Source organism: Helianthus annuus, chromosome 3, assembly GCF_002127325.2.
Source record: "Helianthus annuus cultivar XRQ/B chromosome 3, HanXRQr2.0-SUNRISE, whole genome shotgun sequence".
In the NCBI taxonomy this organism is placed as follows: Eukaryota; Viridiplantae; Streptophyta; class Magnoliopsida; order Asterales; family Asteraceae; genus Helianthus; species Helianthus annuus.
Genome location: NC_035435.2, coordinates 132,319,525 through 132,342,716, shown reverse-complemented (window position 1 = coordinate 132,342,716; position 23,192 = coordinate 132,319,525). Strand labels below are relative to the sequence as shown.

Sequence of the window (23,192 nt, the reverse complement as noted above, 5' to 3'; positions counted from 1 at the left end):
CAGAGGCAAAATTAATCTTTTATAACTTGAGACAATCATAATTATGATCCTGTATACAGATTTACATGTTCATTGTACGTTCAGGGCCCGATATAGAAACCGAGTCAAGATTAACAGACACGTCACAAGTATAGGCCCACTGAGCGTGAGATATCGTTTCCCTTATGCAGCTGTCAGGTGTATGCCTACACCCCGTGCATAAGACGTGACCATTTTATAATACAATGATGTCAAGGATATCCGGGACATGGTCATTAACCCCTAAAGGCTTTTATTTCAAACAATACAGATCAAACCGGGTTACCTCAATAACTTAATCACAATCCGATTAAATATTCAATACCCGACCAAGCGGTATTATTATACCGTATCCCAAGCCCGTATAGGGAAATAAGTTAAGAGTATTTACCTGAGCTAGCTCCTGTCTTAAAATAGCAAGAATAATAACTCAGCCGTATTCACTTAAGTAAGCGTAGGTACAATTTACCGGAAGGCTCTAGTCTGGAACGATGGTATAAATAACCAATTAGAATGCTAACGGGTCTTTAATTAAGCCTAAGCTTAGACCGGTTAGTCTTAAAGAATTGTTACGGTTTAATCGCGTGAAAGGCGAAAACCGTGAATGGAGTGTGATTTTGACCCAACAAGTTTGAAGACTTGTTTCATATGGGTATAACAATCATACTCTGGATTTTGGGATTAAAACAATATAGTTTGACCCGTTTCGGCTAAATTATGTAAACCAGTTACATAAGCCGAACCGTGCGCGCAATAGGCGCAACGGGTAACCGTGAGAGTCTTACGCTTATTTCCTAAGTCAATATGCCTTAAAGAGGTTGTGGTATCAGTAGGATACCTTCCGTGATGCCCGTAACGAGTTTAAGTTAATATTATGCCCCGTAGGGGTGTTTCGGTCATTTTAAAGACTTTTAAAAGGGCTTTTCGAGTTCTACAGGAAATCTGAGTTTCCCGAACAGTTTATAAAGTCTAAAATACTTTAATTATTATTTAAAATCAGTGGCAACTGGAATCGGGTCAAAAGACCTTGTAGAACTCATGTTTTGGCCGAAAAGGGCATATTCGGTATTTACCGAACCGTAGCCATAACCGCAGGTTATGAGCAAGGTAAAAATTATTAAAAATCTTTAAAATTTCCAAAATATTAATTTATAACAGTGGGTAAAAGTTTTGGTGACGAAATCTTGGTTTAGATGGGCGTTATGCTAATTGCGCCGTTTATTACAAAAGTTTATTTTAATTGCGCTAATTAGCATAACTCTCATTCTAGACCTCGGATTGACGTGAAACTTTAAGGACATGCTTATAATTTATTAAGCAAGGTTCTGGTCCGTTCACGTATCCGAAATACTCGTTTTAATTTCAAAAGGCCGTTACGGTCAACTTTTAGGCGAATGACGGGAATGCGCAAAAGACTCGGATAACTCATGAACCGATCACAGAGGTTCATTCCAATATGTGACCTGGTCCTAAGAGAGTCCTCAGGCATATCTATACCTCACTAAAACGGGTCAGAACTGAAGTCAAAACAAAAGTCAAACTTTTGCGACATTCGGCTCCGAACCGGTTCAATATAGCAAATGATCGATTCAAACGAGCGCAAACAAGTTTATATACTTATTATCATGTTTTATGATTATCAAAACAGGTTTCATATCATTTATATCATAGATTATGCAAGAATCGTTAAAATGGAATTCTGTTGACTTTTTATGCATTCGTTTGACTCGATTTTTGACATAGTTAGAGTGGTGATCGTGGGGAACCCTTTCAGAGGTTTATTACCCACATAAATACCAACTTATAACTACTTTTGATTCGAGATATGACTGAGCTATTTAGGAGTTATATCGAAGCCAAACCGTAGTTACGACGGTTGAATTTTTAGCTATATACTAAGCAAAAACTAAACTCCAAATGTTCTAAACAACTTACAGAAGTTTGAGCACGATTTAGATGGCTAGAAGAAGTCTTGGGAGCTTCAGAAATGATCAGAGAAGTTGTTTTGAGTTATGATTAAGTTGTGAACTTAATATGGCCTTTTATAGTAGTTTTCACCACAACTTTTTGACACACAAGTCCCCCAACTATCCACAACCTTCCAACATGAGTTCCTAATGCTTAGGGGTTGTTTAGGGACCAATTGGCAGGGTTTAAATGCATCTCATGGCGTTTAGAAGGTTGAATAGCCAATTTGAGCATGTTTCTGCATCTGGGCGCCTGACGCGGCCCGCATGGAAGATCCATGCACTTTGTACGCGGGTCGCCTGAGTTCAACATCAGACGCGTACAATTTAGGAGGCTCGCGGCCCGCCTCAACTTAACCCAAAACGCAACGCGGCCCGCGAGAGGGTTATTTTTCAAAGATTTTAAATCTTTTGTAACGATGACTAAATCTTTGTAATAAATAACAAAATCTTTAGTAATTATTAATGAAATCTTTAGTAATCATTAACTTGACCTTTCGGGTTTTGAAGGGGTAACAAAATCTTTAGTAATTAATAATGAAATCTTTAGTAATCATTAACTTGACCTTTCGGGTTTTGAAGGGGTAACAAAATCTTTAGTAATTAATAATGAAATCTTTAGTAATCATTAACTTGACCTTTCGGGTTTTGAAGGGGTAACTTTGCGATTTGGCCCTTGATTATTTACAACTAAGGGCCTCGTGTTATTTACTCGCTTAGTTAAGTCCCTGGTTAGTTTATTTAATTATTCTGAAAGCCTTAACTTTCATTATTGACGCTTTTAACCCTTCTCATACGAATTCGATCGTAATTTCTCGTTTTAAAGCGGAACTTCGCAGAATTTATACAATATATTCTAGTGAGTGTATAATACTGTTACAAAGCCTCGGGAGCGTTAAAGGGCCACTCAGAGGTATAATTAAACATGTTGACACGGTTAACCCCTGTAGCTTGTAATCTCTCACTTTCTTCCGCGTTTCGCTTCCGTACGATCCATGATTTGTTCGTTTGAAGGTACGAGCATCGTTTAGGGTTACCATACCGTATATTTACCCTTCGTTGACATTTATAACCCTCGAATTTACATACTTTCAAGGTTTGTCAACTTTAGTCCTTTATTTAATATTTAATGCCACGTGTAAACTTATGACACGTGTTAACACATTATTGGACCCAAAATTTCGAGGTGTTACAATAAATCACCGTAAGAGCTCTAGATTTCTCTTTGTTCTCTTCAATCTGCTTCATTCTTGGCGGCTCTGATTTGTTTTGATGATATATTGCCTTCTTGTAGTAATCTTCCCGGAACGGATTCTCAGACTCATCAGCATACGCGTTTCTGCATTCACGCTTGAAGTGACCTTTTTGCTTACACTTGAAGCATGTCACCTTAGACTTATCAAAGCCCAACTTGGTAGATGGTCCACCAATTGACTTTCTGCCGGTTATTTCCATGAAACGCTGTGCTCGATGAACAGCACTGGCCATGCACCACCTTATGTCAATCAGTTCCATTTCTTCAGGATCTATTTGATCATAATCCTCTTTTGTTTGGTTGGTGTTGCCAATCTTCCCAGCGACAAGACTTTCATAAGATTCCAATACCGACGCTAGGAAAACCATCTGCTGCTTGGCCGACTCCTTGCTGAAATTATGAGCATTCTTCATGTCTACAACGATGTTGCAATGAAATAAATTCTTTGCATCAGACTGGTTTGAATTTGATGAAGATCCACTGTGATAACCACTATGATATCCACTATTTTGACTGCTTTGACTTTCTTTGCTAGTTGTGGACACATTCTCAGCAGAAAACGCAGTCTTAGGAGATGTTGTTTTTGGCATCATGCTCTTTGGATAATACAAATCCAAATTCTGCTGATAAGATGAGTGATTGACTTTAAATGTCTTCTTCAATTCCAACTCGTGACTCTCAAGTTTCTCAATCAGCAAATCTAGAGTCAACACTTCTGGTGCCTTGATAGTATTTTTCAGCATCAGCGCATAATATCCCCAATCCATCTCGTCTGGCAACGAATCGAATAATTTGTCAACTAGCTCATCTTCAGGATAATTAATTCCATGTCTAGCTAGTTCCAGCTTCAGGTGCCCAAACCTCTCGATCATTTTTGAAACTGATTCATTCTTTAAACATCCAAACAGATCAAACTCTTTTCTAAGAAGTTTCTTTTTGTTTTTCACTATTTCTGTACTTCCTAAGCATTTCTTTTCTAACTTTATCCAGAGATCTTTCGCACTAGAATATTCGATCAACGAGATAATATCTTCATGAACAGATTGAAACAGCAACGCAATACATTTCTGCTCAGCAACAAACGATTCTATCTCATCAGATGTCGATAAAGTTTCACCCTTTTTGCCTCCAGCATCGTATCCATTTTTGAGACTCTTCCAGCTAGGAAACGCAAAAGCCATCAACCATTCTTCAAATTTCTTTGCCCACCGACTATACTCCTAGATAGCCATCAACTTCGGTGGTTTGTTGTAAGTTCCGAAAGCACTTTCAACCTCCAAAGCATCCGATAATTTCTTCTTGGCATTTGGCGGGTTCTCATTGTTGTTGCTTGTAGATGTATCATCTCCCGAATTTCCAGCAAATGCATACATGTCGCTAAACGGGTTCAAGAAAATGTCATCCATCTTGAATGTACCTGAAAGATCAGCAAACACTTAGAAAAATTTTCGAAAGTTTGAAAAACTGTGATTTCGAGCGAAATTAGCAATTTCGAGCGAAATCAACAAGCAATGTTGAGCGAAATCAGACCAGTGTCTGATTACGAGCGAAATCAGCAAGTATGGTTCGAGCGAAATAAGTTTTTGACTGATTTCGAGCGAAATCAACAAATGTCCCCACGAGCGAAATTAGCAAAGTTATGTCCCTACGAGCGAAATTAGGTATTTCTCTCTAAATGATCAATATGTTTTCGAGCGAAATCAACAGTTTCAGGCGAAACCCTTCGATGTCAGTTACGAGCGAAATCAAGTTTTTAGGTAGTTTTTACCATTTTTAATCCGTATTTTAACCTGGTTCTTTCTAGGGTTTGTTAATTGTATGTTTTACACGTTATACTCGAAATTCAGTCCATTTCAACCGTAGGAACCAGTTCAAAACAGAAAAGTATGAGAAGAAGTGAGTAGAAGTAATAGAATCTGGTAGAATCAAGCTGTAGTAGTATGAACTCCTCGTCCTGAGCTCTGATACCACTTGTTGGACCGTTGTAAGACCCTAAATAGTCAGTTAAGGCAGTTCATCTTTGTGTACAAAGGCGGAATCAGTGTAAACAAAGTAACAACAACTTTCCTCTTAATTTCCTCTTATATTACTGAAATCCAAGCTTTTACAATGTATTCTGACAAAAATCCGGCAGCACCTCAGCTTAGATTTCGCTCCAACAAATACTAAATGAGATCACAACACTAGTATTTATAATATGGCTGATTTCGCTCCAAACTGCCAGGAGCGAAACCCCATGTGTTGATCTCGAGCGAAACCCCCTAAATACACCTAGGAGCGAAATTACCCTAATATGCACATAGGAGCGAAATAGCAAGACTAACTGATTTCGCTTCAAATGACTCACATGTCATTTGGAGCGAAATTAACATCTAAAACCTATTTCTTGATTTCCGTGCTCCAAACTAACCTATCTAGACCTAAGACTCGCTAAAGACGTAGTTGACAGACATTCAGTGCACCAACACTTTCTTAATATCATTGCATTCAATCATAACATCAACTATATGATAAAACCATAGGTTTGTCATCCATTAAATAAGTTTAAAACATAACAACATTGTTTTAAAACGTAGACTTCAAATTCAAGTTTTGCAAATTGTACAAATTGCTTATGAGTTCATAAAAGACTCGTCAAAAGATATTTAATAACACCAAGGTTTGGAAGACGTGTCTCGTCCAGGAATAAGACACACTAACCAAACTCAAAGACCATGGATGTGACAACCCGAACTTCCAAGGTTTGTGCTTTTCAGTTTTGTGATCCTCATTCCTTTTCTCTTTATTACTTTTGTCACGCTCTTGTTATTTTAGTTATTTAGCGTTGTAATAAATAACGAGTAAACCTAGATGTAAGCGAGAATAAAACATTGTTTGTAAACCTTTCGGCCTACACGCACATGTATCATGGGCCGAAGTATACGAGCTCAATCAAATCTTAGATGTTGGGCCGGGTATTGTGAGTTTTTTTTATACAACAAGTGAATGTAAATAAATAAGATTGGGATCTCAAAATCAAGCACTCTCAAGTTGTAGCAAACCCTACTCTCTCAAGTGTGTGTACGGCAACAGAAACCCTAGTGCACTCTACCTTATCCTCTTCGACAATCAACCTCCTCCTTTCAATCGAATATTCTGGTAAGTTTAATGTTGAGGATTTTAAACTTGGTTGCTATGATTGGTTGCATGTAAAGTGTTATTGATATGCATGTTACGTGGGGGTTTCTTGGGGAGGGGGATACAGGCTTAGATTATGGTTCAAGTTTTAGTATAATGGCATATGTTAGTGATCGGCCTGATTAGGGGTGTTAGGATTGTTAGAATATTGATTCTGTTGTTTATGTTATACATGATCATTGGGCTGATAAATTGGATCTTTATTGGAGAATTATATGTGTAGTGTCAATTGTTGATTTTGAATTGGAAATACATGTTGATTGCTTAATAATTCATAATTAGGGTGCATGATAGTGGGGTTGTTGGCCGCGGGTGCGTGCGCATATGAACTTATGCGTGTCGTGGTGTACTAAAGCCTGGTGGCAAAGTTGTCGTTAATACATCTATGTGCATGTTTGCAGAACCATTAGACCTGCTGGGAGATTTCTTTGTGATAACCATTATTAGATTAGGTCCATATAACTAATGGATGTGTAATGACAACAGAAGGGTGTTATGAATTGTAAATGTGATTCTTGATTTGGTGGTCACTGTTGTTAGGATCTTAAGGTTGTTCAAAGGTAGGTCTGGGCCGATTAACCTGTGCATGGTTTGTATTGTTGGTAGGATGTTAGTCTCTTAGGTATTCTGGATAACTCACAGTTCTTAGTTGGCATTATGTGTACCGATTATTGCTGATCGTTTAAAGCATCATGTGGATTCGCAAATTGATTACATGTTAGTCATTCAATAGTAAATATGGATTAATAATGACCCAATGTGATATATTATGGAAATGGCGGCCATGTGCTTCCTATCTTTGGTGTTTGCAAGACTAGGTGTAATGATTGTGTCCATAACTTGTGATTTGTTAATGGAGCCATGTGATCTATTATAGTAAGTGGGTTAGTGTCAGAATGTAAGTAAGGTCACATTTAATACTTCTACTTCACTGTGTGAGGTAACTTGAATCAAGGGATCGAGCATAATAGGGTTTCATGTTGATTTGATGTGTATGTATGTCAGATTAATTGAACATGTAGTCAAAGTATTTGGCTGTTGTGTATGTATGTGTGCATGCTGAATCAATAGGGGTTGGATGACTTATGTGATGTAATACCAGTTGGTTGTGTGTTTATTGTCCCAAACATAAAGTAAGGATAAATGACTATGCGTTGTGTTTCACTACCTGCCAAAAAGTATTACTTTAGACATCAGACTGTTTGAACATTAAGGTATTACAAACTCTACTCGTGTACTCACTATTATGATATTACACCCTAGGTCGCGAGTAACGGACTTAACATTACTTAACGTTAAAAGCATATTATCAAACCGAGCACCCCAAGGTGAGTTCACTACATTCAAGCATGCGTCCCAGTGGTTGGGGACAGTCAGTGGTTTGGGTAAAAACGGGTATATTGGTTAATATTCTCACCTATCATTTTTGTAAGTCCCTTATTATGTTACCTGGAGGGTAACGGGTATTAGTTGGTAGCGCTACTTAGGTTTGGCACCCTCACACCGCTCCTAGAGAGGACGGATGTGAACTAATGACCCAGTCGTGGCCCAGTACTAGATAGGAGTACGTGGGAAGGGCAGTCATGTATTTCAGGAGCCGTCTTGTTCGGAATTGAGATATTAACAATATTACTTGCATTGGTTATTGAACTGTTTTACATACAACTGGTAACAAACGTTTTCTAAAACTGTGAACTCGCCAGCTTTGTCTGATACACATGTTACATGCTCGCAGGTCGTTAGGTACTTGGAAACAGGAACTTGCTGGCTGGAGGGCGAGAGTGGTCATGGTTGCATTGATGGGTTTATTTATCAAACATTTATTTACCATGGTTGTTTGGAAAATATTTATATTATGATACGTTAACGCTTCCGCTGAACTTGATGGTTTTCGAATTACTTATGTTTGGATTTTATTACTATTAAATGATGAAACTATATTTTAAACTTATGGATTCAATGTAATTGGTGGCTCATTACTAGGGGTCACACGCCTAACAGGGATACTCCCTAAGTGGCAATTTGAGGGTGTGACAGTTTGGTATCAGAGCCACTGGTTATAGTGAACTTGGTTTTAAAATGTTTTACAAAACCAGACTATAACTGAACTGATCCGACATTGACCATGACACTCAGCTCCAGGCAGCAAGGTTCGTCTCTTGTTTACTATTGCATAGCATATTTAGTACATACTCATGATTAGTATCACACTCAAACGCACACCTGATATTACAATACGAATTTCTATGTTATCGGTTATGCTACGTGTTTTAAGAGTAGGAGTCTTCTTGAACTTACATGCTCTATGTTGTGATGTCATTGATCATGCTGTTTGAATTTGGGGAAACCTTTTAACACGAGTTGGGAGGAACTGAGATAAACATGCAACTTGGGTTATTATTATGGGTGCACACATAATAACAACGTGGGGTGCATGTGAGTCCCAGTAAATCTCGACTAGTGTGAAAACGGAATTCCGCGTTGTTAGTCAATCTTGTATTAGAACCTCGAAAATTGTGAATACCATAGCAATACTTGGCATCTACTTGAACTTGTCTGTTAAATTCGTTCCTTTTTTTCCATATTTATAGAATCATGAACGGACGTGGTGGAGGCCGTCGTGGTGGACGTGGTGGAGGCCGCGGTGGTGGACGTGGCCAAATCAATATGACACAAGCTGAGTTAGCGGATTTAATCAACGCCCAGGTGGCTGCAGCCTTGGCAGCTTATCAGGCTGGTACGACATGTACCAAATACTCTTTCTCTTTGAGTCGTATACTTGAGTCTTACTTGTTATATTTTCTCTCATTAATAGGTCAGCCGGCGCCACAAAATCCGCCTCACCCACCTGTTTGCACATTTAAAACATTCATGGATTGTAAGCCGCAGACCTTCAGTGGGACTGAAGGGGCTGTAGGACTCTTGCGCTGGTTCGAAAAACTTTCAACGCCCGCTAGATCCACTTTACAAAATCCCTGAAATACATGTAGTTTGAAAAACATCAACAAAAGTTGAGCGAGTTCATGTGTTCGTTTGTGTGTATATATAAACCTTTGAAAATGTTGTAAGTATGTATGTAAGTCCCTGGTATGTAGCAATAAGGAAAAAGAGATCACCACTGGGGTGCAAAGCCAATGGTATGTGTGGAGTGATGCAGGAAGACTCAAACCTAGCAGATTTCGCACCGGGCTTCCCGCTGTAAGACAAAGTCACCACGTGGTCCACTCAGCGGACTCAGGGGTGGGGCTCGCTACACCCAAATAGATCTATCACTCATGCCCCATGATGTGTGTCGGTGTGTATATAATTTTGATGAGTATTTAAGCCCCTTTTTACACTTTTAGCCAAGTTTTAAATTTATAAAACACGATATTCACTAACACTAAACACACATATGGGCAAGTGCACCCATCGTGGACGTAGTATAGTGTTGGTAAGATACCGAGGTCGTCCAAGGACACAAGAGCTTTTAATACCGGTTTATCCTCAACGTCTAATCAAATAAAAAAGTGAGAAAAATGTTTTAAACTAAGAAAAATAAAAACTAACTAAATGCTGAAAATAAAAATAAAATAAAAACAGATAGACAAGATGAATCACTTGGATCCGACACGTGTATTAGTATAACCTTTGATTATTTTCGCACTTTTGCACTTGTTTAAGAGATTATCTTAGTTATTGTAGTAGGCCCCTCTTTTGAAGGCGACGTTACCCTCAACCCAGTAGTTTGAGTCAGCAAGGATACAATCCTAAAGGGTCGGATTATTGAAAGATAATGAATTAAGTTATTAATGCAAATTGTGGTAGGCCCCGCTTTTGGCGGTGACGTTACCCTCGGCTAAGTAGTCTGAGTCAGCAGGGATACAGTCCTAAATAGCCGGGTTATAGTATTAATAGTAGTTAACTTATGAGGGGGTCAAAGAGTTTGGATCCCCGCCATCCAATACCTATGGGCATTGAAGGAGATCCTACTAAATTTGACCCAGGTCCCAAGCAGGACCTCTAAACGCTGAACAAGGGCAAGACCCTTACCAAACCGTTCCCTTAACCCCCGACCAGGTAGCCAACATACCTCCATATAGACCGTGGAGATATGAATGGTGAAAATCTTTTATTTTATATAGACAGTAAAATAATGCCAAGACACCACGGACAAACGATAAGGAAAGTTCACCTTCAACATAAGTAACTAGTTATTAAAGTCATTAATACAAAACCAAATAAAAAGTGCAAAAGATTAAAAATAAAAAGTATTATACTAAACACTTGTCTTCACCAAGTGATGTAAGAGACTTAGGCAAACATGGCCTTGATTGTCAAGAACTCTTACGATCAATCTTGGATCCCGAGACGACTCACACACTCTACGATGGACAATGGATGATGGTGGTGGATGATGGTGTTATGGTGGTGGTGGGTGGTGGATGAAGTGTGAGAGAGGTGGTGTGCCAAGGGATGAGTGAGAATGAAGCCAAGCTCCTCTATTTATAGGCTGAACAGAAGGCTGGACACGGCCCCGTGTCCGCTGGACACGGCCCCGTGCCCGTCTGACATTCTCTCACTTCATTAATTGTAATTGCGAATTACAATTAATGCGCCTGCTGTACTTTCACCACGCCCCCGTGCTCGCTGGACACGGCCCCGTGGTGGGCAATGGAAGCTTCTACTGGTTTGTCTTTTCTGCTGCTTCCTGGGCACGTCCCCGTGTTCGCTGGACACGGGGCGTGTTCAGACTCTGTTTCTTCTCCTTTGCCTTGGGAGGTGCCGTTGAGGGTCCGGGCAGTCCACTTTTGTTCCTTTTCTTGTATTTATGGTAGAATTAGTTGTCTTTTTGCTTCTTTTGTGATTTTGAGCTCATTTCATCCTGAAAATACAAAAGGAAGACAAAAACACTCTTTTTCCAACATTAGTACTTAAAAAGGGTTAGTTTTATGCTTTAATTGATGTGATTTATATGTTGCATTTTACACACATCAAATACCCCCACACTTGAACTTTTGCTTGTCCTCAAGCAAAACTCTTTAAATGTGGCTTACACTCCCAAATGGAATAGGTAGAAGAGAAGTTTTTTAGCTTGTCCTAGAGTGTCGGGAATCCAAGGTTTTTATAGGTTTTATTTTTATTTATTTACAATCCTATTCGTTATGATTTATTTTGAACGTTTCATAAGATGAATTACTTATTTGGGCATAGCATGCCTTATTAAAATTCCATTTATATACAAGTTCACATACCTCACGGGAGATCACTCAACACTCGGCCGAAGGTGTATATTTTAGTGAATCACTCGAGAGCGGCACGGAACTCACGTCTTCCATAGGCTTGCCAAGCAATCAATCCTCCTCCTTTTTAACTTTTTACCTTTGTAAATATCAAGAGGACTTTTGGGGTGAAGGCTTGGGTTTAAAGGTGGGTGGTTGGTTAGTGGTTAGTAAAAAGGGCGAAAATCGTAACAAGCGTCGGTTTTCGTGAAGTACCTTGTTTTTAGTGACTTTTTATTTTGAAGTATTTCTCCAAACAAGCTTTTATAGCTTTTGTTTGTTTTTGACTTCATCATCATCATTTTTTTTTTGATCGTCACATAAAAAGGTGAGTTTACGAAAAAGCGAACTTGTTACTAAAATAAAAAAAATAAAAAGGTTTTTGGTGGGTAAAAAGGGTTTTGGGGTAATGAAATGAAAGGTTTAGGCTCAAAGGGGCTATCTAGGGGGATTTTGGGTAGGTAAAAAAAAATGAAAAATAATGGTTTTGAAAGAAAAATGGTTAGTCCTAATGCCTCCATCATTTACTTACTTGGGTTTAAGTTGGTAAGGACCGGGAATGTATCGTCGTGGCAAGTTCTAGATTTGTAAGGACCGAGCGGCTATTCACACAAGAAACGAAAAATGAGCATTTAATCTAAATATGTGTATTTTTGTGCTCAATAAAGGCTCAAAACTCACTTTTGTGGGAATGGGTTTTTAATGTGACCAAGCATATATAATCGAATTTTTAACTAGACTTGTTATACCGTTTCATAATTTTCTTATGTTGGTTCTTTTTTTATCACGACGGTATCGGTTGTAAACTTGTAAAAATATAACCTTTTTAGAACTTGTTATTCCCAACTTAAACTAAGACAAGTAAAAAAAATGAAAAAGTTTTTTGAAAAAAATTTGGGGTGTTTAGCGGTTCCAATAGAGTTTTGTGTAAGGCTTGTGTTTAGGATTTTGCAAAATTTCAAGGTTTTAGCATCCCCCCCCACACTTAAATTACACATTGTCCTCAATGTGTCCAAAAATAATGTTTTTGGTTGATTAGAATGTATAAAAGTGGGTTAAAAAGCAAAGATTTATGTTACTGGCATCCTGGACACGGCCCTGTGTTGACCGGGCACGGCCCCGTGGTCAAGTGCCAGTAACAAAAATTACAGAATTGAAACAGAAGCCTGGACACGGGGGCGTGTCCGCTGAACACGGCCCGTGTCCAGTTACCTGAACTGGGTGATTTTCTGCAGGGGCTCAGCACGGGGCCGTGTTGGTTGGGCACGGCCCGTGTTGAGCCTTCTGTGATGGAGATTTTTGTCGGGTTGCTCTGTTCTTCGTGCATGGTTCCATTTTTCTCGTTCCCTTTTTCATCCATTACCACCATGAGTGTGTTTTATTCTGCAAAAACTAAAAGATTAAACTAAACTAAGGATAGATCCGCGGAATGCCTCCGTGGTGCGCCACGTTTATAAGGGTCCTTGGCTAGACCCGATTCCCGGTTATATATCTTCTGAGTGGAGTGCCTTGCTTCCCAAGTTACACCGTCGGAGAGCGGCATCCAAGCTTGAATCAATAACCTTCATGTAACTGACTGGGTCGTCGTCCTCTATTCTCTTCCCAACTCCGAACTTCACCTCATCGTCCCCATACCTCAAAGTCAGTGTCCCGTCATTCATGTCTACCACTGCTTGTGCTGTGGCAAGGAAGGGTCTCCCTAGGATAAGGGGGACCTCGGTGTCTTCCTCCATGTCGAGTATGACAAAATCAACTGGATAAACGAATCTGCTTACCCTTACCAAGACATTCTCGATGACACCTTGTGGGAACTTGACTGATCGATCAGCGAGTTGTATGCTTATTTTTGTAGGGCTCGTGGTTCCCAAGCCAAGCCTTTTGAACATCGATGAGGGCATGAGGTTAATGCTAGCCCCTAAGTCGGCAAAGGCATTGCGAACGGGTGATTCCCCTATTGAGCATGGAATCGTGAAACTTCCGGGATCGATTTTCTTTTGGGGTAGTTTATTGAGTACGAGGGCAGAGCATTCTTCGCCTAAATTAACTAATTGCAAATTTTCAATTTTCTTTTTATGTGTAAGGAAGTCCCTCATAAATTTAGAGTATTTGGGCATTTGGGTTAGGACTTCGATAAAAGGAATATTGACATGCAATTGTTTTAACAGACTTTCGAATTTTGCGAACTGCTCATTGGTCTTTTGACGAATTAGCCTACCGGGGTACGGAACTCGAGGAGCCTTGGTAGGCTCTGGTGATGGGGGAGAGTTCTTTTCCTGCAGATGTGTTGGCATTGTTTCTTCCGTTGGTGGAGGTACTTCTGCAGGCCTTACGGTGCGGTTTCGTAGTGTGATGAGGTGAACTTGCGCCTTTGGGTTTGTTTCGGTATTGTTAGGTAATGCGCCTTGCGGTCTCTCGGAAAAATTTTGTGCTAGTTGATTTATTTGTTTTTCTATGTTTTGAATGCTAGCTTGTTGATTCCTAAAATTAGATTCTAATTGTAGAAATCTTTCCGAGTTTTTCTTATCAGTGTCAGAGACGAGGCGAGATATAGTATCTTCGAGCCTTTCTCGTCCACCTTGTTGTTGAGTGAAATTTTGTGACTAATTTCTTGATTGCTGAAAGTTTGTTCGTTGGGTTTGTTGGTTACTACTATTGCCGGTTTCCCTCCAACCAAGGTTTGGGTGGTTTCGCCATCCTTGGTTGTAAGTTCCCGTTGGAGGACCCGACGGCCTAGGTCTATTATCAATGTAGTTTACCATTTCTTGTTGATCGTCCGTTTCTTTCATGCAACTCCAATTTTCATGTGACCCACCACACCCTTCACAAGCCATAACCGAGACTGTTTTTGTCATTTCTAATTTTTTTATTTTTGAAGAAAGGGCCTCGATTTGGGCTTGTAAAGAGGTGCTTTCGTCGACCTTATGGGCGCCCGGGGCGATAGACTTATTTCCCCGGGGAGTGTGCCATTGAAAATTGGTTTGAGCAATTTCCTCAATCTGATTATATATTTCGTGTGGGCGTCGATTACCTAAAAGTCCCCCGGAGCTAGAATCAAGTGTCTGCCTAGTGTGTGGCAACAATCCATTGTAGAAAGTGGATACTTGTTGCCATATTGCGAGGCCGTGATGGGGACACTTGCGTAATAGCTCCTTGAACCTTTCCCAAGTTTCAAATAAGGATTCCCCGTCCTCTTGTGAGTATGTATTAATTTCAGCCATTAATTTAGCAGTTTTAGAAGGAGGGAAATACTTATATAGAAACTTTTGGGCTAGTTCATCCCAGGTGTTTACCGATCCAGCTGGGAGGGTGTTGAGCCAAGCTTTCGCTCGGTCTTTTAGTGAGAATGGAAACATACGGAGGCGGATGGCGTCGTTTGATGCTCCATTGATCCGAAAGGTATCACATATTTCTAAGAAATTAGTTATATGTAGATGAGGATCCTCGTCCGCAAGCCCGTGGAAGGTTGCGGAGTTTTGGAGCATTTGTATCAAATGCGGTCGAAGTTCGAAGTTATTGGCTTCGACATTCGGAGCATTGATAGCGGCGCCTAGATTACCTACGGTGGGCCGTAGATAATCCATAAGGGTACGTTGGTCCGCCATTGGGGGTGGATCACCCGAAACCTTCTCTTGGTTTTTGGCTTTTAACCTTTTTCTGAGAAAGCGTTCGGGTTCTTCTAGCGGTTCCTTTATGTCTTTATTGGAACTGGAGCTCATACACTACGTGAGGATGGTGTCGGGTTCCAAGTCCTGCAATAAAAACAGAAAAGAATGTTGGTCAGAAGGTTCACCACGGCCCCGTGTTGAGTGAACACGGCCCCGTGGTCGGAATTACAGTGATTGTTTTTCAGATCCCAGTTACTGGAAGTTGGACACGGCCCCGTGTTGCACCGGCACGGCCCCGTGGTCAGCCTTCTATAACTTGAAAAACAAAAACTGCCAGTAACGTTGCTGAGCACGGCCCGTGTCCGATCAGGCACGGCCCCGTGCTGAGCTCTGCAGAAGCTGAAAATCTAAAAAAAATCCTAAAAAAATTAAAGAAAAATAAAAATATGATTAGGCTGTTGATTCCTAACTTTCTTAAAATCCTTGTGTCCCCGGCAGCGGCGCCAAAAACTTGATGTGTGTCGGTGTGTATATAATTTTGATGAGTATTTAAGCCCCTTTTTACACTTTTAGCCAAGTTTTAAATTTATAAAACACGATATTCACTAACACTAAACACACATATGGGCAAGTGCACCCATCGTGGACGTAGTATAGTGTTGGTAAGATACCGAGGTCGTCCAAGGACACAAGAGCTTTTAATACCGGTTTATCCTCAACGTCTAATCAAATCAAAAAGTGAGAAAAATGTTTTAAACTAAGAAAAATAAAAACTAACTAAATGCTGAAAATAAAAATAAAATAAAAACAGATAGACAAGATGAATCACTTGGATCCGACACGTGTATTAGTATAACCTTTGATTATTTTCGCACTTTTGCACTTAAGAGATTATCTTAGTTATTGTAGTAGGCCCCTCTTTTGAAGGCGACGTTACCCTCAACCCAGTAGTTTGAGTCAGCAAGGATACAATCCTAAAGGGTCGGATTATTGAAAGATAATGAATTAAGTTATTAATGCAAATTGTGGTAGGCCCCGCTTTTGGCGGTGACGTTACCCTCGGCTAAGTAGTCTGAGTCAGCAGGGATACAGTCCTAAATAGCCGGGTTATAGTATTAATAGTAGTTAACTTATGAGGGGGTCAAAGAGTTTGGATCCCCGCCATCCAATACCTATGGGCATTGAAGGAGATCCTACTAAATTTGACCCAGGTCCCAAGCAGGACCTCTAAACGCTGAACAAGGGCAAGACTCTTACCAAACCGTTCCCTTAACCCCCGACCAGGTAGCCAACATACCTCCATATAGACCGTGGAGATATGAATGGTGAAAATCTTTTATTTTATATAGACAGTAAAATAATGCCAAGACACCACGGACAAACGATAAGGAAAGATCACCTTCAACATAAGTAACTAGTTATTAAAGTCATTAATACAAAACCAAATAAAAAGTGCAAAAGATTAAAAATAAAAAGTATTATACTAAACACCTGTCTTCACCAAGTGATGTAAGAGACTTAGGCAAACATGGCCTTGATTGTCAAGAACTCTTACGATCAATCTTGGATCCCGAGACGACTCACACACTCTACGATGGACAATGAATGATGGTGGTGGATGATGGTGTTATGGTGGTGGTGGGTGGTGGATGAAGTGTGAGAGAGGTGGTGTGCCAAGGGATGAGAGAGAATGAAGCCATGCTCCTCTATTTATAGGCTGAACAGAAGGCTGGACACGGCCCCGTGTCCGCTGGACACGGCCCCGTGCCCGTCTGACATTCTCTCACTTCATTAATTGTAATTGCGAATTACAATTAATGCGCCTGCTGTACTTTCACCATGCCCCCGTGCTCGCTGGACACGGCCCCGTGGTGGGCAATGGAAGCTTCTACTGGTTTGTCTTTTCTGCTGCTTCCTGGGCACGCCCCCGTGTTCGCTGGACACGGGGCGTGTTCAGACTCTGTTTCTTCTCCTTTGCCTTGGGAGGTGCCGTTGAGGGTCCAGGCAGTCCACTTTTGTTCCTTTTCTTGTATTTATGGTAGAATTAGTTGTCTTTTTGCTTCTTTTGTGATTTTGAGCTCATTTCATCCTGAAAATACAAAAGGAAGACAAAAACACTCTTTTTCCAACATTAGTACTTAAAAAGGGTTAGTTTTATGCTTTAATTGATGTGATTTATATGTTGCATTTTACACACATCACCCCACGGTCCTACAATGAGGATTGATGGCCTAAATCGCCCTACTCATTCACATGATCTAAGTAGTAACCCTCCTTAAGCTAACCGTACCATGTATAAAATGTCTTTAAGTAATCGTAACATGTATTTCACCCCCGAAGTATAAAACTGAAAACAGTTAAAAGAAAAGGGGGACATGAACTCACAGTATTGCGTCTTCGGTACTTGTAACTCAAATCTTCTCAGCAAACATGACTACCTACAATGTTCTAACGTCTATTAGACGAACGGGCCGGGCCGTGCCTTGCTTCTGTATTTATATCTTTGAGTTACGCTTCTTATGTTCCCAATATTATTCTAAGTTATAATTATTTGTTAAAATAATAATTATTTTAAGAGTTAATTACTGTTTTCGTCCCTGTGGTTTGTCAAAAATCACTATTTCAATCCATTAGTTTAAAAATTGCGATTTCAGTCCCTGTGGTTCCACTTTTGTAACCATTTCAGTCCACATAGTTTCGCTTTCGTAACCATTTCAATCCATTTATTCTGTTAGTACATGGACTAAAATGGTTACGAGGTGGACTGAAATGGTTACGAAAGAGAAACCACAGGGACTGAAATCGCAATTTTTAAACTAATGGACTGAAATAGTGATTTTTGACTAACCACAGGGACGAAAATAGTAATTAACTCTTATTTTAACTTAAATTATATACAACTTTGGAATAATTGTTTAAACAATATTTCTGTATTAATACTTCTCAAGTATTCGTATTGGTATTTCCTTCCTAAGGATGGGGTATTTCATATATGTATTTTCGTATTCGTAATTGTATACCTTGCCATGTAATGTCGTCTTATTTCGGCGTATTATTCCAAAAGAATATATATCTTTAGGTCTCACTTAGAAATATATAAATAAACCTTATTTTTATTCAAAACAATACAGTCCAAGAAAATATATATTTTTCCCAAAAATACTATATTTCTTAATAAACCCAAGTAAGAATACTTTTACTTTCCCAAGTAATAATACATTTTCTCTTGTCCCAAAAATATGATATATTTGGTAATATGTATAAAAATCACATTTTCTTTCCTTTCGTTTCCAAAATAATATCTACCAAAAATATATTGTATTTTCTGGAATATTTCATAAGTTACGTTTTAGCGTTCGGTTTCACTATACCAAGTGTGTAACTTATATATTTTATTCCTTGATATTTTAGTATTATTTTGGAGTTGTGAATGTCAAGGTATTTTGTTAAGTTATATTATTTTACCCTAAAATCATATAACTAGTTCACAGAATATACAATTATTCACACAAGTGTCTTAATATAAAATATACATTCTAAATATATATTTACCCATTTTTATTTACAAAAACAACCTCCGATACTTTGTATTTTTGTAACAAAACCTATGGAGAAGTTTATTTTAAAAAGCAAGGTTAAAAGTATACTTGTAACACTTGTTTACAAAATATTTTCTAAGTGTTGGAATTTTAGAAAATTTCGCTAGAGTTTCCTTTGTAAACGGAGTGTCCATGCCATTTAGCATATCATTTTCTTTAAAAAAAAAATTCATCCAAACAATCAAAAACAAGTCACTAAACAATATTACACCTATCAAGTGCAAAAACAATGCACTTTACAAAATAACACGAACTTGGTTTTTCATAAAAACGCGTAGTAACTTAGTGGGGTGTTTAGTGGGTTTAGTTACCGTCCAAAGCGTGTTTACTTTGTTAAAATCTCATTCTCGGGATTTTTAGATGTTCACAACTTGTGAGCATATTTTCCAAAAATATTTACTTACAACATTTTCATGTTTCACTAGCAACCATATACTTAGTTTATTTCAAAAATGGTGTAAGTATATGTAAGAATCATGCTTTTCCAAAAACCGTCTTTTAAACTTGGTTTTCTTTAGAAAATCATATACAAGTCTTGGGTTTACAATTTTACTAGTCCACTAGGTTTGTTACTTTGTAAGAAAATCATTTTTACTTTCAAGTTCATGTTAATCTTAGAAGATGATTATTTCATAAAAGCACATAATCATCCTTAACTTGTTAAACCATGTTTGTAATCATACTTTAACAAGTTCCATATGATGATTAATCATCATATTACTAGTAATCACCAAGTAACATCATACATATTCAAAACAACATCATTCTAGCATTATTTCAACTTGTTTCATCTTTATGTAAAGCTTTAAGTTCAAGTTTTAAGTTCATGATCTTTAGTGTTCTTGTAAGAATCAACATAATATTATTTTTAACCACTAAAAATAGGAAGTAACAAGAGATTCAAGAAGCCTTACAACTAGCTTAAAGCTAGGGAAGAACAAGGTGAAAAAGTGGAGGATAATAGCAAACGAAGGTGGTCCTTCAAGTTCCGTGAACACCGAGCCTCTTAATTCACCTCCTAGCACCTTGAAACAACCTTGGATTGGATGAGGGAAAATAAAAAATGGTGAGTGTGTGAAGGGTATGTTTGGCCGTGACTTTGTAAGAGGAAGAGAGAGTTGAGTTAGTGGGTTGATGAAGATGACTAGCTTTCTTATAACCTCCATAATTCTATAAACCAATGGTTATTGTGTCAACTCAAGTACAAACATGATCACTACATATCCCAAGAGAAGATATGGAAAGATTTAAGCAAGATTAAGTCAATATTTGGGTGGGGCCATGCATGGACCGAAAATCAGCAAAAAGGGGGTGTTTAAGTGTTATTTTGATGGTAAGTAGGTGATTAGTAGGGGGTTAAGTGTAATGTCAAATGTTTAGTGTGTACCATGTATTATGTAGTGTTTTTAAGTGTTCGGGAACCAATACTAGCTCAGAAAAAGTGAAACAATATTTTTAACAATATTTTGGTGTCCCGGGTAATGTCCGGTTGTTCGGTTAGATACCGTTCCGTTAAAGTGCTATGTTATTCCGTATAGTGTCTTTTATGAAACCTTTTGTGACACTTTTAATTCCCAACACTTAGGAAAGCATACAGGACCTATTTTACCATATTTTTGCACCTTGCTAGCATGTTAAAATGCTGAATTTTGTTGTTAAATGCAGAATTCTGCACTTAGAGTGGGTTTTAGGCACTTTCCGGCACCTAAACTATCACCTACTGATGCAGTTTTATGGTCCTTACTTCCCTACACTCCATACTAGTATAGTACCTTGTCTCTGGCTCATACTGGGCCTCAAAACATTGTCTGTCTATGTGCTGGCATTGTCAGCATGTTTCTAAATTATCCGCTCACTGTGCTAACTGTGCTTTGTGCATCAAGTATGTCACTAAAGTTTGTATGTGATAAATGTTGTGACAGTATGAAATGTGATGCACATATATGTATGATACAGAAATCAGAAAACAGTTTAAGTCATCAGTTGTAATTAAGCACAGTCATTAGGCATAAATCAATATTAATTAAATATACGGATGCATGCAAATTTGACAGTTGTCACAACTACGACCCGTGGTTAGACGAGCATAGGGATTACCAGCAACGCTACCCAATACCGGAAGACGAACCCATGCCAAATCTAGCAGCCTACCCAGGTTTGGACCCTCTAGATCCCTACTATGATCGTGGCCAATACATCAGGGAAATTTTAGAGAATCCTTACCCATACCAGGAACCTATGCCCCGGTTTCCAAACCCAGTCCCAGCACCTGCACCCCCAATGAGTGCAGAAAATGTGCAAGAACTCCGAACCTTCGGAGAGGAGATTTTAGAAAGTAGCGAGAGGATGTGGCAGGTAGGAGAACGACTCGTCTGGAAGTATGACGAGCGTAATATGGAGTTCTGGATGAACCCATATCAGTAAAGGTGATGGTGGAGGTAGTAATAATAATAATGATAAAATAACAATAATAATATATAATATGTGTGTATTTTAAAAAAAAAAATCTAAATAGTTTCATTGCATGGAATTCCTTTATCAATTGTTTCTGATAGAGATAGCCGTTTTACCTCTCATTTTTGGACAAGTTTCCAAAAAGCCATGGGAACCAAGCTAAATCTAAGCACAGCCTATCATCCTCAAATGGACGGACAAAGTGAAAGGACAATTCAGACAATGGAAGACATGCTTAGAGCTTGTGTAATTGATTTTGGAGGTAATTGGGACGATCATCTACCATTAATCGAATTTTCTTACAATAACAGCTATCACACAAGTATCAATGTTGCATCATTCGAAGCACTTTACGGACGAAAGTGTCGAACTCCAGTCTGTTGGGCGGAAATTGGAGAAAAACAATTATCTGGACCTGAAATAGTGCAAGAAACAACCGACAAAATCATTCAAGTCAAGGAACAACTAAAAGCAACACGTGATCGAAAAAAGAGCTATGCAGATAACAGAAGAAAGCCATTGGAATTTCAGGTATGTGACAAAGTGTTATTGAAAGTCTCTCCTTGGAAAGGAGTGGTAAGATTCATCAAAAGGGGAAAGCTAAGCCCTAGGTATGTTGGACCTTTTGAGATTTTTAAAAGAATAGGACCTGTAGCCTATCAGCTACACCTGCCAGAGGAAATGGCAGAAATACATGATGTATTTCATGTATCTAACCTCAAGAAATGCTTAGCTGATGAATCCCTGGTAATACCTCTTAAGGATATAGAGGTAAATGAACAACTAAAATTTGTAGAGAAGCCTCTACAGATTGAAGACAGGAAAGTTAAGAGCCTCAAGCACAAGAGATTAGTTCTGGTCAAAGTGAAATGGGACTCCAAAAGAGGACCAGAATACACATGGGAGCTTGAATCGGAAATGCAAAGGAAATATCCACACTTATTCCAGTAGACCTCGAGGACGAGTTCTAAAAAAAGGTGGGGAGGATATAACAACCCTCCTAAATTTTTCGACACCCTAAAAATAATTAGAATGTCCCAATATGTCCTAAAATACACCCGATATACGAAAACGGGCCCCGAATACTTTTATTTCTATTAAAATTAAATAAAAACAAAAATAATGCTTCTCTAGCGGGCCGCGTAAGACCACGCCTTCGTCTAAGAGGAGCGCGACAGCCTGGCCACCAGGTTTAACCCGGTGCTGCCACGTATCATCAGTTGTGTCGAAGCTAGTTGTCTGATTAAGTGAAGCTAGGCCCTACCACCCTAGGTCGCGGGCCACGTAAGCCCCCGCTTTAGCTTACGCGGGGCGCGAGGGACCTGAAATCAGGCCCTATATATAGAGGGCATCGGCCGTTCATTTGAATTCGCACCAAAACTTCGCACCAAAACTTTTCTCTCTCGAAATTCTGAACAATTAAAGTAATGCTCGGGCATAATACCCCTAAATAACGAAGTTCTGCCCCGTTGTAGGCATCATAACCCCGGTTAGGTATTAGATACGCGGCCCAATTGATCTAGGGTTCTGTAACGGCTGTCGTGGTTCTGCCCGACGTAGTCGTTGCAATGCCGTCTCGGGGAGGGTATTACTAATGTAAATATTAAGGGTTATTATACTAACGCGTGTGCATTTGTGTAATTTATAGATAATCATCAAGAAATCCTTAAAGAAAATCTAAGACAACAATGTGAGTAATCTCCTTTTTGCAAACTGTTTTTACAAAACCTCACCTAAATTAAATTACATTAAATAGTGATTGAGTATTTATATTCTACAATTATCGTCGGTATGTTGGGGTTTTGTATACAAAATTTGTTACTACCTTGCGAGGAGTAACATGACCACAAGTCGGG

The 23,192-nt window shown here is 39.0% G+C and overlaps 1 non-coding gene across 1 annotated transcript; it reads left to right on the top strand.

Moving 5' to 3' along the window:
* Nucleotides 1–14,795: 14,795 nt before the first annotated feature.
* LOC118491013 lies at nucleotides 14,796–14,902 on the top strand. The gene has a single exon (XR_004890238.1). It is a non-coding gene; the product is annotated as a small nucleolar RNA R71 (small nucleolar RNA).
* The last annotated feature ends 8,290 nt before the right edge of the window (nucleotides 14,903–23,192 follow it).